This window comes from Ambystoma mexicanum, chromosome 1p (assembly GCF_040938575.1).
Source record: "Ambystoma mexicanum isolate Mex_15411 chromosome 1p, UKY_AmexF1_1, whole genome shotgun sequence".
Taxonomy (NCBI): domain Eukaryota; kingdom Metazoa; phylum Chordata; class Amphibia; order Caudata; family Ambystomatidae; genus Ambystoma; species Ambystoma mexicanum.
Window position 1 is genome coordinate 639,085,125 of NC_090921.1, and position 14,857 is coordinate 639,099,981.

At 52.9% G+C, this 14,857-nt stretch overlaps 1 protein-coding gene across 1 annotated transcript in view; it reads right to left on the reverse strand.

Annotated features, from left to right (window-relative positions):
- Nucleotides 1-14,857, reverse strand: part of CTU1 (cytosolic thiouridylase subunit 1) — a 204,403-nt gene that overhangs the window by 14,722 nt on the left and 174,824 nt on the right. The window lies entirely within an intron of this gene.

Here is a 14,857-nt window from a genome sequence, read left to right on the forward strand (position 1 = left end):
TCGTTCAATTCCCGTAGTACATCGCTCACACAGTACTGGAACAGGGTGGGAGCGTTGCAAAGCCCAAAGGGCATCACCTGATATTCGTACAGCCCATACTTATACGAAAGGCGGTCTTCCATTTGTCTCCTTTCTTTACACGTACAAAATTGTATGCCCCCCTGAGGTCCAATTTGGTGTAAATTTGGGCATCCTTGACTTGGTCCAGCAGTTCTGGGATAAGGGGTAGAGGATAAGGAACAAGTTACTTACCTGTAACTGTTGTTCTCCAGCATGGGTCTGGCATGGATTCACATGCTCATGAATATTCCCCGTCGTCAGGCTGGGAATCCTCGGTAAAGAAAAAACCAGTATCAGTTTCGTTTCTGATCTGTCTTTCGTAGTAATATCCAATCACTGGTCTCTGCGTCATACTGACCACAGCCAATGACTGCCCTCTACCTAAGCACCGCCTCTGGCAGCCATCTTCAGATTTGGAAGCACGTGAAGTGGCAGTATGACCAAGTGAAGAGCCGCAGAGGGGTAGGCGGGAGGGTTCGCATGTGAATCCATGCCAGACCCATGCTGGAGAACAACAGTTACAGGTAAGTAACTTGTTCCTTCTCCAGCATGGGGTCTGGCATGGATTCACATGCTCATGAATAAAGAATACATAGCAGTACACACATGCACAACCACGGGAGGTGGCAAAGGCTCAACATTAAGCAGTACATCCAACTCAACATTAAGCATCTTACCTCCTCACCAGGCTCACCTCAGGCGAACAGGTTGCGCAGCACTGCTTGGCCGACCCTGGACTCCTCCCTGGAATCCCGATCGACGCAGTAGAATTTCGTGAAGGTGTGCGTCGACCTCCACGTAGCAGCCCTGCATATGTCCAGCAGGGGCACACCAGAAAGGAACGCCGTGGTAGCTGCGATCGCTCTGGTGGAATGGGCTCTCGGACGGCCAGGCAGCGGTCGGTTTGCCAACCGATGACAGTACATGATACAGCCGGAGAGCCATCTGGAAATGGAAGCCTTCGAGAGAGCCTTCCCCTGATTGACAGGTCCAAAGTTCACAAAGAGTTGTGACGTCTTCCGAAAACACTTCGTGCAGTCCACGTAGAACTTCAGCGCTCTAGCCACATCCAGCGAGTGCAAAGTCCTCTCAGCCGGCGACGAAGGCGACGGGAAGAACACAGGCAACACCAAGGGTTCGTTGAGATGGAAGTCCGACGGTACCTTGGGCATGAAGGAGGGGTGCGTCCTGAGCACTACCCTCGTGTCGTGAAAAGTCAAGTACGGGGCCTTGCATGAAAGGGCCTGGATCTCTCCCACCCGTCGTGCGGAGGTGATGGCCACAAGAAACGCTGCTTTCCACGACAGAAACTTCAACGGGGCCGAGTGCAGAGGCTCGAACGGAGGTCCCATGAGCTTGGTCAGCACCACGTTGAGCTCCCACGCCGGGGCCGGAGCCTTCACCGGCGGGAACGATCTGAACAGTCCCTTCATGAACTCTTTCACCAGACGATGAGACCACAAGGACGTCCGGCCCGTGGTTCTGGTGTATCGGGAGATCGCAGCAAGATGAATCTTGATGGACGCGTGTGCCAGTCCAGCTTTGGCCAGCGTCAGCAGGTACGGCAGTACCTGGGGAGCCGTAATCCGTAGAGGGTTAATCTTCTGTGCGTGGCACCAGACAGAGAACCTCTTCCATTTGTGTCCGTAGCATTTAAGAGTCGAGGACGCCCTGGCCTTTGCAAGAACCTCTCTGCAGTCGGCCGGTATGTCGTATCCTCCAAACTCTAGCGCTGCAGGAGCCAGGCCTGCAAGTTCAGCGATTTCAGGTCGTGGTGGAGGATGGCGCCTCCTTCCCTGGAGAGAAGATCCGCATCCACCGGCAGCTTGATTGGCGGGGACGCTGACAAGTCCAGAAGGTCCGGGAACCATATCTGCCTCGGCCACGCAGGTGCGACGAGGATCATCCTGCACCGTGACCTCTTGAGCTGGTTGACGAGCCGGATTAGCAGTGGCAAAGGAGGGAACGCGTAGAGGAACAGGCCCTCCCAGGGGAACGAGAAGGCATCGCCCATGCTCCTCGCCTGGGGAAACCTGCTGGCGAACCTCCGGCACTTGGAGTTTGTCGCCGTCGCGAACAGGTCGATCTGGGGTGTGCCCCACCGTCGGAAGAGGCGATCCACTAGATCCTGCCGTAGTTCCCACTCGTGGCACGAGCGCAGCTCCCTGCTGAGTGAGTCGGCGATGGTGTTTTTTATCCCTGCCAGATGAAATGGCACCAGAAACATCCTTTGGGCGACGGCCCAATGCCACAGGTCCTGCGCCTCCTTGGACAGCGCTGGGGACCTGGTTCCGCCCTGTTTCCTGATGTAAAACATGGTGGTGGTGTTGTCGGTGAAGATCCTCACCACCTTGCCCTTGAGGGACGGAAGGAAGGACCTGAGGGCCCAGAACACTGCACGAAGCTCCAGGACGTTGATATGGAGGGACTTCTCCGTCGGGAGCCAAAGGCCTTTCGCGTGCAGATTTTCGGTGTGCGCTCCCCACCCTTCCAGGGAGGCATCGGTGGTCACTGTCTCCTGGTGATCTGGGGTCTGGAAGTCCATGCCCGCCGTCAGATGCGTGCGGTTGCCCCACCACCGGACTGCTCGGCGGAAACTCTCGTTGAGTGTGATCCTCTCCTCGAAGCTGCCCGTCGTTTGGATCCAGCGCGCGTCCAGGAACTCCTGCAACGGGCGCATCCGGAGCCTGCACATGGGAATGAGGTAGATGCAGGAAGACATCATTCCGAGGAGGGACTTGATGGACCTCACCTTGGCCGCGTCGGAAACCAACATCCGCTGTACCTTGCCCAGGATGGACCTGGTCCTTTCCTCCGATGGGGAGGCCAGAAGAGACACTGTGTCGAGCTTCGCTCCCAGAAACAGTGCGTTTTGCGCGGGTACCAGGCGAGACTTGGCGTAGTTCACGGAGAATCCCAGGTCCGTGAGAAGTCGGACGGTCCTTGCCGTGTGATCCAGGGCGAGCTCCCTCGACTTGGCTCGGATGAGCCAGTCGTCCAGGTAGGGGTAGACGTGGATCCCCTCGCGGCGCAGCAGCTGCGCCGCCACCGGTGCAAGGCACTTGGTGAATACCCTGGGGGCCGACCGTAGTCCGAAGGGGAGGGCTTTGAACTGGTAGTGACGCCCTTGGACCACAAACCTGAGGAATTTTCGGTGCCCCTTTAGGATGGGAATATGGAAGTAGGCATCCTCCAAATCCAACGACGACAGGAAGTCTCCTTCCTCCAGCTGACCCAGGACGTGCTGGAGGGTGACCATCCGGAACTTTTGCGCCTTGCCTTGATGAACTTGTTCAGACGTCGCAGGTCCAGGATGGGGCGCCATCCCCCCGTCTTCTTCTTCACGAGGAAGTATCTCGAGTAAACTCCGGAGCCCCGAAGTCTCTTTGGGACGAGTTCGATGGCGCCCTTCCTCAGGATCGCCTTTACCTCCAGGAGAAGTTGAGGGACGTGAAGTTCTTTCCTGGCCACGGGGGGGACGCGCAGACACCTTCTTTGAAATTCGAGCGCGTGGCCCCGGGCCAAGGCGTCCAGCACCCAACGGTCGGTGGAGATGGACTCCCACACGCTGACGAATCTCGCCAGCCGGCCTCCCACCGGGGTGCTTCGGTGGGGGCCCGACCCCACGGTCGGTTCAATCCTGCTTCGACGAGGCTTTGCCGCCTTGACCTCCTTGGCGACGACGGCGGGGTCCGCCAGACTTGCCTCGTCCTCTGTAGGCCTCCTGAGCCGACGAGCGGGCCGCTTGACGGTAGGTGGAGAAACCGCCGCCTGAACTTTTGGAGGCGCCCTTGCCTCCGCTGCTCCGAAAGGGCGTCCGTCGTTGTTGCAGAACTCCAAGGGCCCGGGCCGTCTCGGTGTCCGCTTTAATGGCCTGAAGGGAATCGTCCACTGTTTTCCCAAACAGGTTGTTCCCATCGAAGGGCATGTCCAGGACTCTGGCCTGAACGTCTTGACGGAAGTCCGTAGCCTTGAGCCATCCACGCCGCCTAAGGCAAACGCCGTTGCCCAACTGGCGGAACCCGGTGTCGGCGATGTCCGTCGCAACGGTAATGGCGTGGTCCGAAGCCATCTCACCTTCCTGCAGGATCTCCAGGGCCTCTGCCCTCTTGTCGTCCGGCAAGAAGTCCAGTAGGGGAGCCAGTTTGTACCAGAGCTCCCTGTCGTAGCGGGCCACGATAGCCAAGGCGTTGGCCGCTTTAATCGTCGTCGCCGCAGACGAGATGACTCTGCGTCCCATAGAGGCCGCACCCCCCCCCCGCTTTTTTCCTGGCCGCCGCGGAGACGACGGAGTCTGGGGTAGGCTGCGCCCGGAGGCACAGGGGGGCCGTGTCCGGGACCCGGTACTTCTTCTCGTACCGGTCCCTTCTAGCTGGCGTCGTGGAAGGGTTCTTGAGGAGGGTGAGGCCCTCATCCCAAATGTCGTCCAATAGAGGCACTGAGAGGACCGTCTTCCTCTTGGCCTCGCGCCGCTGATAAAGGAAACCTTCCTTCTTCTTCTCCTCAGGGCAGAGTTGGAAAAGCTCGGATGCCCTGGTGATCATGGAGTGGAACGATCCAATCTCGTCGGGCGGAGAAGCCCTGGTGGGAGGCGACGACGGTACATCCTCGTCGTATACCTCGTCGTCCGTACCCGTCGCTGCCGTGTCAGTCCCCGTATCATCCCCTCGGGTGGACGGGGAGGAGGGCTGGAAGGGGCGCGACGGCTGAAAAGGAGGCGGAGGGTGGATCCTTCTTTTCTTGGTAGGGGGAACACCAGAAGGTCCCGGTTCTGGGTCCCCCGACGGGAGAGGTTCCGTCGGCAACGGTAGTCTCGTCCTTATCTCCGAGCATAAGGACTGTATAGCCAACAAAATGGCCGCCGAGCTGTCTCGCGGCGCTGGCAGAGGGGGATCCGACGGGCGATCAGGGGCCCCGTCGGTACCCTCGATGTCGTCGTCGTCGCCTGCGTCGGGATCCATCCCGACGGGCCGGTCTTCATCCACGCCGAGGCCGTGGCTTAAGACTTCGACCAGCTCCTCCTCCGAGGTTGAGGCCGAATCTACGACGACGCCCTGCCCCCCCTTTTTCTTCCCCACGGGGGATTTCACGGGGGCCCTATCGATGGGCACAAAAGAGGACTCCCTCCGAGGTGGCAGGGAGACTCTGAGCCCCGAGGTCGCCACCACTGGTGTAGCCCCCACAGGCTGAGCCAGGGCCGCCGCGACAGTTTCGTTAGAGGGCTTGGCCGGATGGATTAAGGCCTTCACCACCTTAGGTGCGCTCACCGCCTTATCCTTGAGGGGGGGGGACACTGCCTCGCTCCCCCTCCGATGGGGCCTTCGAGCTCGACCGGGGCCTCTCCAGGAGCTTCGCCGGGTGCTCGGCCTTCCTCTTACCCGACCCAGAGCGTTGGCTCGTGGTTGATGGTGCCGGGGAGGGTGCGCCCTGCCTGGCGCCCGTAGAGCCCGACCGTTCGGCGCTCCCGGTGCCAGCGGACTCGCGGTGCTTTGCCTTGTGTTGGACCCCCGTCGCCGGGGCGTCCTCAAAGGTCTTAGAAGACCGCTCGGATTTCTTCTTCTTCTTCTCGCCTGACGGGCTCTTACCTTCCAGCCAGTTGGCGAGACGTTGATGGCGGTCCTTCATGGTCCGCTCCGACATGTTGCCGCAAAACGCACAGTCCTTCTCCACGTGCGTCTTGTCCTCATGTAAGCAGTAGAGACAAAAGGAGTGTTCGTCCTCCTTAAAGACGTTCTGCAGCTGGCATCCAGGGCAGACCCTGAACAGCTTTCCGGGCGTCGAGCATCCCTTCTCCTGGGCCATGTCCGGGCCTGAGAAACTTCTGGAGTCCTCCAAAAGCGTAGCTCGACGAAATCTTCACCCTTGAGGGGCGCAGACGAATCCGACACGGGTCCCCGTTGATCGGATGGAGAGTCGGTGGAGCTTGAGGCTCTTTTGACCGAAAACAAGAAGTTTTTTGAGAAAAAACGTGAAAAAATAGCACTAACGCTCGAGAGCAATAGCACGAGGATCCCAACACATGAACGTGCGGTAAAAATCTGAAGATGGCTGCCAGAGGCGGTGCTTAGGTACAGGGCAGTCATTGGCTGTGGTCAGTATGACGCAGAGACCAGTGATTGGATATTACTACGAAAGACAGATCAGAAACGAAACTGATACTGGTTTTTTCTTTACCGAGGATTCCCAGCCTGACGACGGGGAATATTCATGAGCATGTGAATCCATGCCAGACCCCATGCTGGAGAACGGTTTTTAACTGTTAACTGGTTTAGTGCGCAATAGTCAATGCACGTTCTCAAGTCCCCCTCCTTCTTGGGTACGAGGAATAGGGGCGAGGCTGCCGGGGATTTGGACGGTCAGATAAAACCGTTTGCCAGGTACTGGTCCAAATATGATTTCAAGTGGAGATTTTCAGGTTCGTTGAGTGCATAAATTCGACTACACGGAATTTGTGCACCAGGTACGAGGTCGATCTGACAGTCATATGGCCTGTGAGGGGGTAAGGTATTAGCCTGTTCTTTTGGGAAAACGTCTTGGAAATTGTGGTATTCACTTGGTAGTGTACTTGTTGCACCTAGTACCAATGCCTCTTTATCTTGGTCAGGTGTCTACGGGTCATACAATGGCATTTCCACTTGGTAGCACGCATGAGCACACTCATTGGAGAAGGCAATATTTTTGGCTCACCAGTCGATGTTAGGATTGTGAGCACCAACCATGGCATCCCTAGAATGGCCCGGACCCGAGGGGCCTTGATAAGGTCGAAGGCAATGGCTTCCCGATGTCCATCTTGGCACAGAAGGGTCAATTCTGCTGTGCGTTGAGTCACAGGACCAGAAGCTATCTCCGTGCTGTCGACAGTGGTGACCTTCTCAGTTGTCGTTTTCTGACAGAGGGGAAGCCCCATCCTTGTTGCCAGACCTTGGTCTATATAGTCACAAATGGCTCCGCTGTCTATGTATGCCTCCACAGCATGCATCCGAGATGGTTGTTGGTGACTGATCAAAATCACAGGCAGGGCAAGGTGTGAGGTCTGTGGCTCTTTTCCTTCGCTCGACAAATGGACCTCAACACTTGCCGGGCCTGGAAGTTTTCCGACTCTTGGTCTCATCCTCCTTTCTCTGTAGCTCCAATTGTTCTCCTAGGGGGTTTTATGGGACATTCTCTGAGGAAGTGACCTGATTTCCCGCAGTACAGGCATAATTGCTGTTGTCTCCTTTTGTCTCTTTCGGCCTTGGTTAATGGTCTCCGTATCCCCCCCCCCCAATTTGCATGAGTTCTGAAGTGTTTTCTGATGAACGCAGACTGGTCTCCTTTGAACATACATACACACACAGGCCGATTCTCCGTTCTGGCTCGATCTGTCCTTCGATCCTGCAGTCTGTGGTCTAGCTGCACCACTAGGCTGATGAACTCTGCACAGTCTTTCGGCGGGTTTACCACCTGAGCTAGGATGTCTGTTAAAATTGGTGATATATGTTAACAAATCTTGGCTGCCTTGGCGAAGGGACAGAAGTTCTTTATCCAGAGCTTGGCCCTGGGTATTTCAGGCGAACAACTTCTCCATCTCCTTTTAAAACCCCCTGAAATCCCCCAGGAGTGGGTCATCCTGGCTTACTAACGGTATGGACCAATCCGCGGCACTGCCACTCAGATATGACAGAACGAAGGCAACCCGCGACTGATCGCTAGGAAAGGCTCCAGGTCTACAAAGAAAACAAAGGTGGCATTGGTTCATGAATACTGCATATTTTCTTGGGTCCCCCGTAAAGCGTTCTGGTGGGGCCAAAGGAACTGCCCAAGGGAGGACCACCTGCACTGATTTGACAGATGTGGCTGGAACTGACTAAATACTTCCTGGCAACGGAGCCTGCCCAGCCTGTGTTTGGAGCAATTGTCTGGCTAATTCATCGGTGCGGTCCTTGGTGACAATCAACTCCCTCCTAAAGGCGTTGGTTTCTTGCCGGGCAGAGTGCACCTTGGCCCATAATTCTCCCAGTAACTGGGCTAGTTGGTCAGTCTCTGATGTTTCCATGACGCCCAGGTGGATGTTTTAATTATGGCTTCGCTTTCTGTTACGCTCACCTGGTATCCACGGGGGAGCCACACGATACTGGATGGAGGTCTAAACGATATCCCAGACCCCTCTCTGCTTGGTTATGTGCCAGGCGTTGGGTAGCGCCTATAACAGGAGAATGGAGAGTTAAGATACTGGTTCTGTGATGGGTGGACTCCCACCTCCCTCTGGTCCAAATCCCCTCCCTTGGGGTTATTGCTCACCTTAGGTTTTTGTGCGTTAAACTCTCCGTCCTGCGTCTCTGTGCAGGGGTGCGTGGTTGGTGCGGGCGTTCCGTGGACCTAGTTGCTTCACTGGTCCGTGTGCCCTTATGTCGGGTCCAGACTGACTCTGCTTGCTGTCTTCCAGGTGAATTATTCTGTCTTTATTCTGTCTCTTTCTTTCCCTCCATTTTCTCCATCTTCTCGGCGTCTTGGTCCACTACGCTGTTCCCTAACAATGTGTCTTTTTGTTTTCACAGGGATGGTTGCGATCTCGGAGTTGCCGCGCCGATGGCGAAGACCACGGTGAGTTATTGATGCGGAGCCCTGCGCTGTTTATTGGTGTTAATTGCTAACCTGTGTTCTCTTCCCTTCGTTGTACAGGTTGCGGTGATGTTCCGGAGTGATGAGCGATCGAAGCGCTGCTTGCCCAGGTAAGTGCTTTGTTAATGCTGTCCTTGTTTCTTTACCTTTGCAGGTTGCGGCGAAACCCGGAGATTGGCGAGGTAAGAGAAGCGCAGGGTGGATTGAAGACCGGTTCCTTCACAGTTAAGTGTTCTTGCTTGCGAATGCTGTTCTTGTTCTTCCAGGTTATTAATGGAATCCGGATCTAGGGTTTCAGGATCGGGCCGCCGGAGAAGCAGATGAGCTGGAGCTGGACATGGTGAGCGTTATGCTGCAGGAGTGCAGAATAACGCAAAGCGTGTTCTGCTGTTTGGGTAAGGTTTAAATAGCCCAGGTAAAGTAGTTCCAGGCCCAGCCACACCCAAAACACTAAATTGCATGGCTTGGTTCTAACGAACTGAGCTGTGTAATAGGCCTCCATGTTGGATTAAGGTCCAAAACTGGTATTGCTTTATTCCTGATGAGCCTGGCGCCAAAGGCACCAGGACTGACTCCATGTATGTTTCTGATGGAGTTTTAAGGCCCTTGGGGCCAGTGTGAAGGCCTTTGGCCCCACTGCTGCCAGGGGGCCGTTATACCTGAGGGGGTCAGGGGCATGGATCGTGGCATCCAGCCAGAACTCCCAGATGGTTGGAGGTGATGTCCCTGGCCGTGGGCATCAGTTTCCCATGTGGGTGTACCGTCCCCTTCCCTCCTCCAGGCTGGGCTTGGGGATGGTTGACCCACATGGAACGCGAGTCCCCAAGGCCAGGGACATCACCCCTGACCATCCTGGAGGTCTGGCTGGGATGCGTTACCGTTACTCACCACACTGGAACCAGCTTGGGGCGTTGGTTGGATGACCTTGAATGATAGGAGTGGTATAAACGAGTAGCATAGCAATCAATCTCCAGAACTCCAGCTCCCCTGAATTCTGAGATTCAGGCTTCCTCAAGCAGAGGGACTCTTCTTTGAAATATACCTCTCTGCTGTTCAGGCAAAGACAGCGGTGTTGATCGCACAAAAGAGCGGGTAACACGCGCACCACCAAACCAATGCTGCAAGAAACCACAAATGATTAGAGACGGTACAGTATGTGTTTCAAACGAATAAACAAATCCTGCAAATGGAATACCTAATGGAATGCTGGCTATTGTGTTGAGAATGTATGTGGATCCTGAACCTACAAAAGGAAAACCCCCACACCAAGTCTGAGGATCAGGCCAGTATGACACCCCACTGTTGGCTATACGTCGAGAACACTGACCTGAGTAGAGGACTGGTTCTAAGTTGGTTATAGTTCCAGATAGACAGAACACGACCATAGGAGAAAACAATTAACAGGGAAGTTAGTATAGGGAAAGCAACCTGAGCGGCCCGAGGGACGAGTTGGTGCATGAGCAGCAAAGCGTTCGGAATGCACTAGATGCTGAGGATGGAAAGAAGTCAAAACAGGTCCAATATAGTGAGGATAGGAATCAGGATATGGATACAGTAGAAATTTTCAATGAGTCAATAGCACTTTTCAATGGATTGGTATACAGTTAATAGATCAGTGAGGCAGTGTCTGAATTTAGGAAGGCAGTAAGGAACTCTACTTCTGTTTTCATATGCAAAGTAGCGGAATACAACACACACACAGGATCATAAACGTAAGCAGGAGTACTCACGTTTGTGGGAAGACCGTCCAGAAGCTTCAGGCAGCACACGTGTGTATCAACGTGAGGTGAAGCAAGCCGGAAAGCCGTCATGGACCAGCTGGAAAAGATGAGGCATTCTAGAAAACGTTCCGTGTTCACCAACGGGAGATCGAATGAAACAATTTGGAAGGCAGAGGCAGTCAGAGTACATTCCGCGTTCGGCAACGGGATATCAGAACAAGACAAGAGGGATGTAGGAGGCAGTCAGGGAAACGTAAACAGGGTCAGATAACCGGGTAGCCAAAAAGGAGTCCAACGGAGGGTAATAACGCCACAATTAGCAGCACCAAATGCCGGATTTAAACTGCAGGGGAGAAGGGCTTCTGCGTATATGTTTTCAGTGTACGCATGTGATGTGTCCGCTGACACGGCCGTCTCCTTTGTATATACAAACTCCATGGCAACCGGTATCTGTGCCATACTGACGTCCTGACATACCGATTCCACCATACAGAAGGTGAACGCAGCAGGGCAAAAGGAGGACCCTGCTGCTGATGTTTAACAGTTACAGAATGTACCTCTGGGAAGGGAGGGGGTCCCTGTCGGGGCTCCCTGAAACTGCTGCTGCACTTTGGGATGTCGCCCCATATGGGAGACAGTGCACCAAGGCCAAGGACATTACCTCCTCCCCATGACTATCCTGGAGCTCTAGCTGGCCTGCGTTGCAGCTTCTCCCTCCGGGAAAGGTTGGGGACCCTGCCAGTGCTCCCTGGGACTGATGTGGAACTTGTGGACGTCGACACTTTCTTTCCCACCCAGATAGGCGCACCCACACATGTGAGGTACCGTTTTTGTTGGGACACCTGTGGGAACGCGGGAAGGTAGGACATGTGTTGTTGACGGCGTGTTTCTGTGGGTGTGCAGAGGGAAATGTCTGAACCTTTTTTTTGTCTGCAAATTTCGTATTTTGACGGGGCTTGTGGGTAATAAATTGTGGGGCGATTCGCGCATGTCGTACCTCTGTGGATTCCCACTGGTGTCTTCTTTTCGGAAATGCATGGGGTTCCCCATTTTCCTTGGTGGCTTTGACCCCCTAGGCCCAAATCTGTAGGTTGTCTCCCCAAACCCTTTGGGGGTTACCAGTGGTTTAGCGTTATCCCTTTGTGTCCAGGTATGTGCACCCACACATGTAAGGTACCATTTTCGTTGGAACACCGATGGGAACGCGGGAAGGTATGACATTTGTTGCGTTTGCATGGTTTTCATAACGTTTCGACACATTTGCTGCTGCACTTTGTCACACAACCCTTTAATTTCCCAAATGTGACCTACATTTAGTCGCTGCTTTAGGCACTATACACATTTGTAACCTGCACAAGTCACATACCCTTCGAAAGGTCTGTCTGTGCTCTTTCAAAAAATGTATGCTTGCCATCCCCCACATCACATTCGTTTTCCTTATTTACACATGCCAAGTACGTCTGTTTAGGCCGTAAGCATAAAAATCCTGTGTACCATGGCTCCGTTTTCGGCTTGTGGTATTGCTTGTTTTGTGAAACATTACGAAAAATGTGCGATTTCCTATCTGGTAGAGTCGGGGGAATGTAGCGGAGCATTGTTTTTCTCCAAATTCAGAGATGCCATTGCCTTACCGGGCCAAATATGTCCACCACATATCTTTTCTTTCTGTCCTTTTTTTTTGTCGATTTTTCCCCAAAATATGGAATTTTTCCCTACATAGTTGTCGACTAACCTGCACAAATCACCCCTTCCTAAACTTGGAATTTTGTCTACTTTTCAGAAATGTATGCCTTTCTTTCCGTCTTCCCATTCAGCTTTCCTACCCTTCTCTTCCATTTCATCTATGCATGTGCCAAATCAAAGAATGTACCGATTCCTCACCCTTTCCTGCATGGCCATCAATCTGGATTCAAACAAGGTCGCTAAAGTGACCTTGCTCTTCATAAAAGCACCACTTCCTCCAAGCACTTGATGGCAGCTGCCTTGCAATCATCATCCACCTAAACTGCTCAGCGGCCTTTGACACTCAATTCACACCACTTGCCAATACCATATTAACCAATCCTTTAGATCGAGAGACACAGCCCTCAACTGGATTTCCTTCTTCCTAGCCAACTGTGAGATCCAAGAGAATCTGACAGAATCTGACCCTTTTCTGTCAACCCCAACACTTTAGAACTGTGGGGTCCCCCAAGGATCCCTACTATCCACATGACTCTTCAATGCATACATGAGATCACTTTCTGACATCCTCAATCCTTACACATCCACCTTTTAATTATATGCAAACGACACACAAATTGCCCATAGCATGTCAACTCCTGCCTTTCAGGAATACAGTCTGGATGTCGTCCAACAACCTTTGCCGCAACCTATAAAAAACAGAATCCTTTACTTTGGCAACGCAATCCAACTAGCTCTGCCTTCACTATGGTCGGCGTTGCTTGGACCCCCACCTACCTACTCAAGCACTGCCAAATATATAGTGGTCTTATTTGATAGAGCCCTCTTTCTCACCTAAAGTGTGAGAGGTGACCAAGGAATCTCACTTCCATCTACATTTAGCGAAGACAATTACTCAACTTGCAACGGAAAGTGGCAGTCATCTCTACACCAATCACATCCTGTCTCTATTATTGCAACAGGCTCTACCTCGACTGCCCAAATATTTCCTAAACCTGCTGCAACTCTTCCCGAATTAAGCTGCCAGGATGATCCTAGGTCTGAAGCCCAAAGATCACCTTATCTCTGCTCTTTGGCTCCCTGTGAATTCACTCATCACAATGCATCCTCCATTACACCTACTGGAACAATGTTCCTTCCTACATCTCAATAAGAATGATAGGCAGCCCTTACAGAAGTTGGTTCTTTAGACTATGTGGGGTCCTCCCTTGGGAACAACCTCCCCAGCTCAGCTGCGAGCCCGAGAACCACAGTCTCTTCAGTCAACGCCATAAAACTCTGCTGTTCAAGATATCCTTTGTAAACGAACGGACCTGGCAAGCCGGCCAGCCAGTTCAGGTCCACTCAAAGCACTAGTTGCTGAACGGCCGCCTCCTGCTAACTTGACATTCAGGGGAAGCAATCACCCTTGGCTACGACAGCCATTCATAGCTCTCTACCTCAGGAATTCAGCCACCCACCATCTACAATCACCTTTTGCTACTTCCTCCTGTCTCCATACGTCATCTTTGTGCCCTCATTCTTGGTCCACTGAGTGTCTGCGCCTTAGCACTATAAGCTCCACAGTGTAATTTGTTCCATTAACCTGAACCGGTGTGCCTGGTTTCCTCTATATCATTACCTCTATTTAGCACTTAACCAATCTAGAATGTTAATGTCCGCAGACAACCAGTCTTCCTCCTCTTCCTACTGTAGCCATGAAGCGCTATGACGCAACCTGTCTACAGATGGCGCTTTACTAAAAGCAAATGAATGTCATCCATAGAGTTCTCTTGTCTGCCTCTCAAAATGTCAGTTGTGCTTCAAACATGTGCTTCAGAAGTGCTGTCAAAAGTTGGCCATTTTCAAGCACTTCAAGGTTGTAAGCCTTCTGTCTCTTCATTTCTGTGATGGATGACTGGAGCTCTGAGCGCAGAGCTCGGATTGCTAGGTTGCAATTGTTATTTTTTCCTTGTCATGCGCGCCACTGTTTGGCATCCAGCCATCACTGCCAGTAACTACAAACCAATGGGAGATCACACACACTGTTGCATTATGTGCTGCCATGAAAGATGACTGCACATAAAGAATCTGGCCGCTGCATACAAAACAACTTGCTGGGATTTGATTGTACCATCAAATGTGCTTTAATAGCACACTTCCATTAGCTTAGCAGATCAGAAAGCAGGTCCAATTCTTTCCAAAGATGAATGGCCCACAGAAGCCAGATTACATATTTAGATGAGATTTACAATGTTCTCAGGTGTTCTTCCTTATCGAGTATTCCCAGAAATCCACTGGATCCTCCTTCACTTTGGACCAATGGAGGTAGAACTTCACAGTATTAGTCATAAGTGGCATTAAGCGGATAGGGGTTCTTCTATCTACTTTGCAAACCTTGGTGGTGGGGTCACAATCAAGCTTTTCTGAGATGTCCAGGGTCGTGGAGATAAAATAATTTCCTCCAGGGCCTTCTTGCTGCACCAAAGGATTGCAACAGCAAAGCAAAACTCCTACCACAAACCCTTGTAATGTAGCCGCAGTATGTTATACCTCAAAGACTGGCGGATCAGGGAAGAGGACTACAGTGGGCTCGCCCAAAACAGCAATTTGTCAATTCCCCACAGGGAATCCCCACAAGCTGGGCCTTCACCTACTAAAGGCCCCACAACCCCATATTCACAGAGCACACCCTCCGGCCACTGGCAGCTCAGCCAACACCCCTCAAACTGTTCACCCGGGTCCTTCTCACCAGAGTGCCAAGGTTCACATTCAGCATCTGTCCCTAGTCACCATTGGAGTACTTCCATATG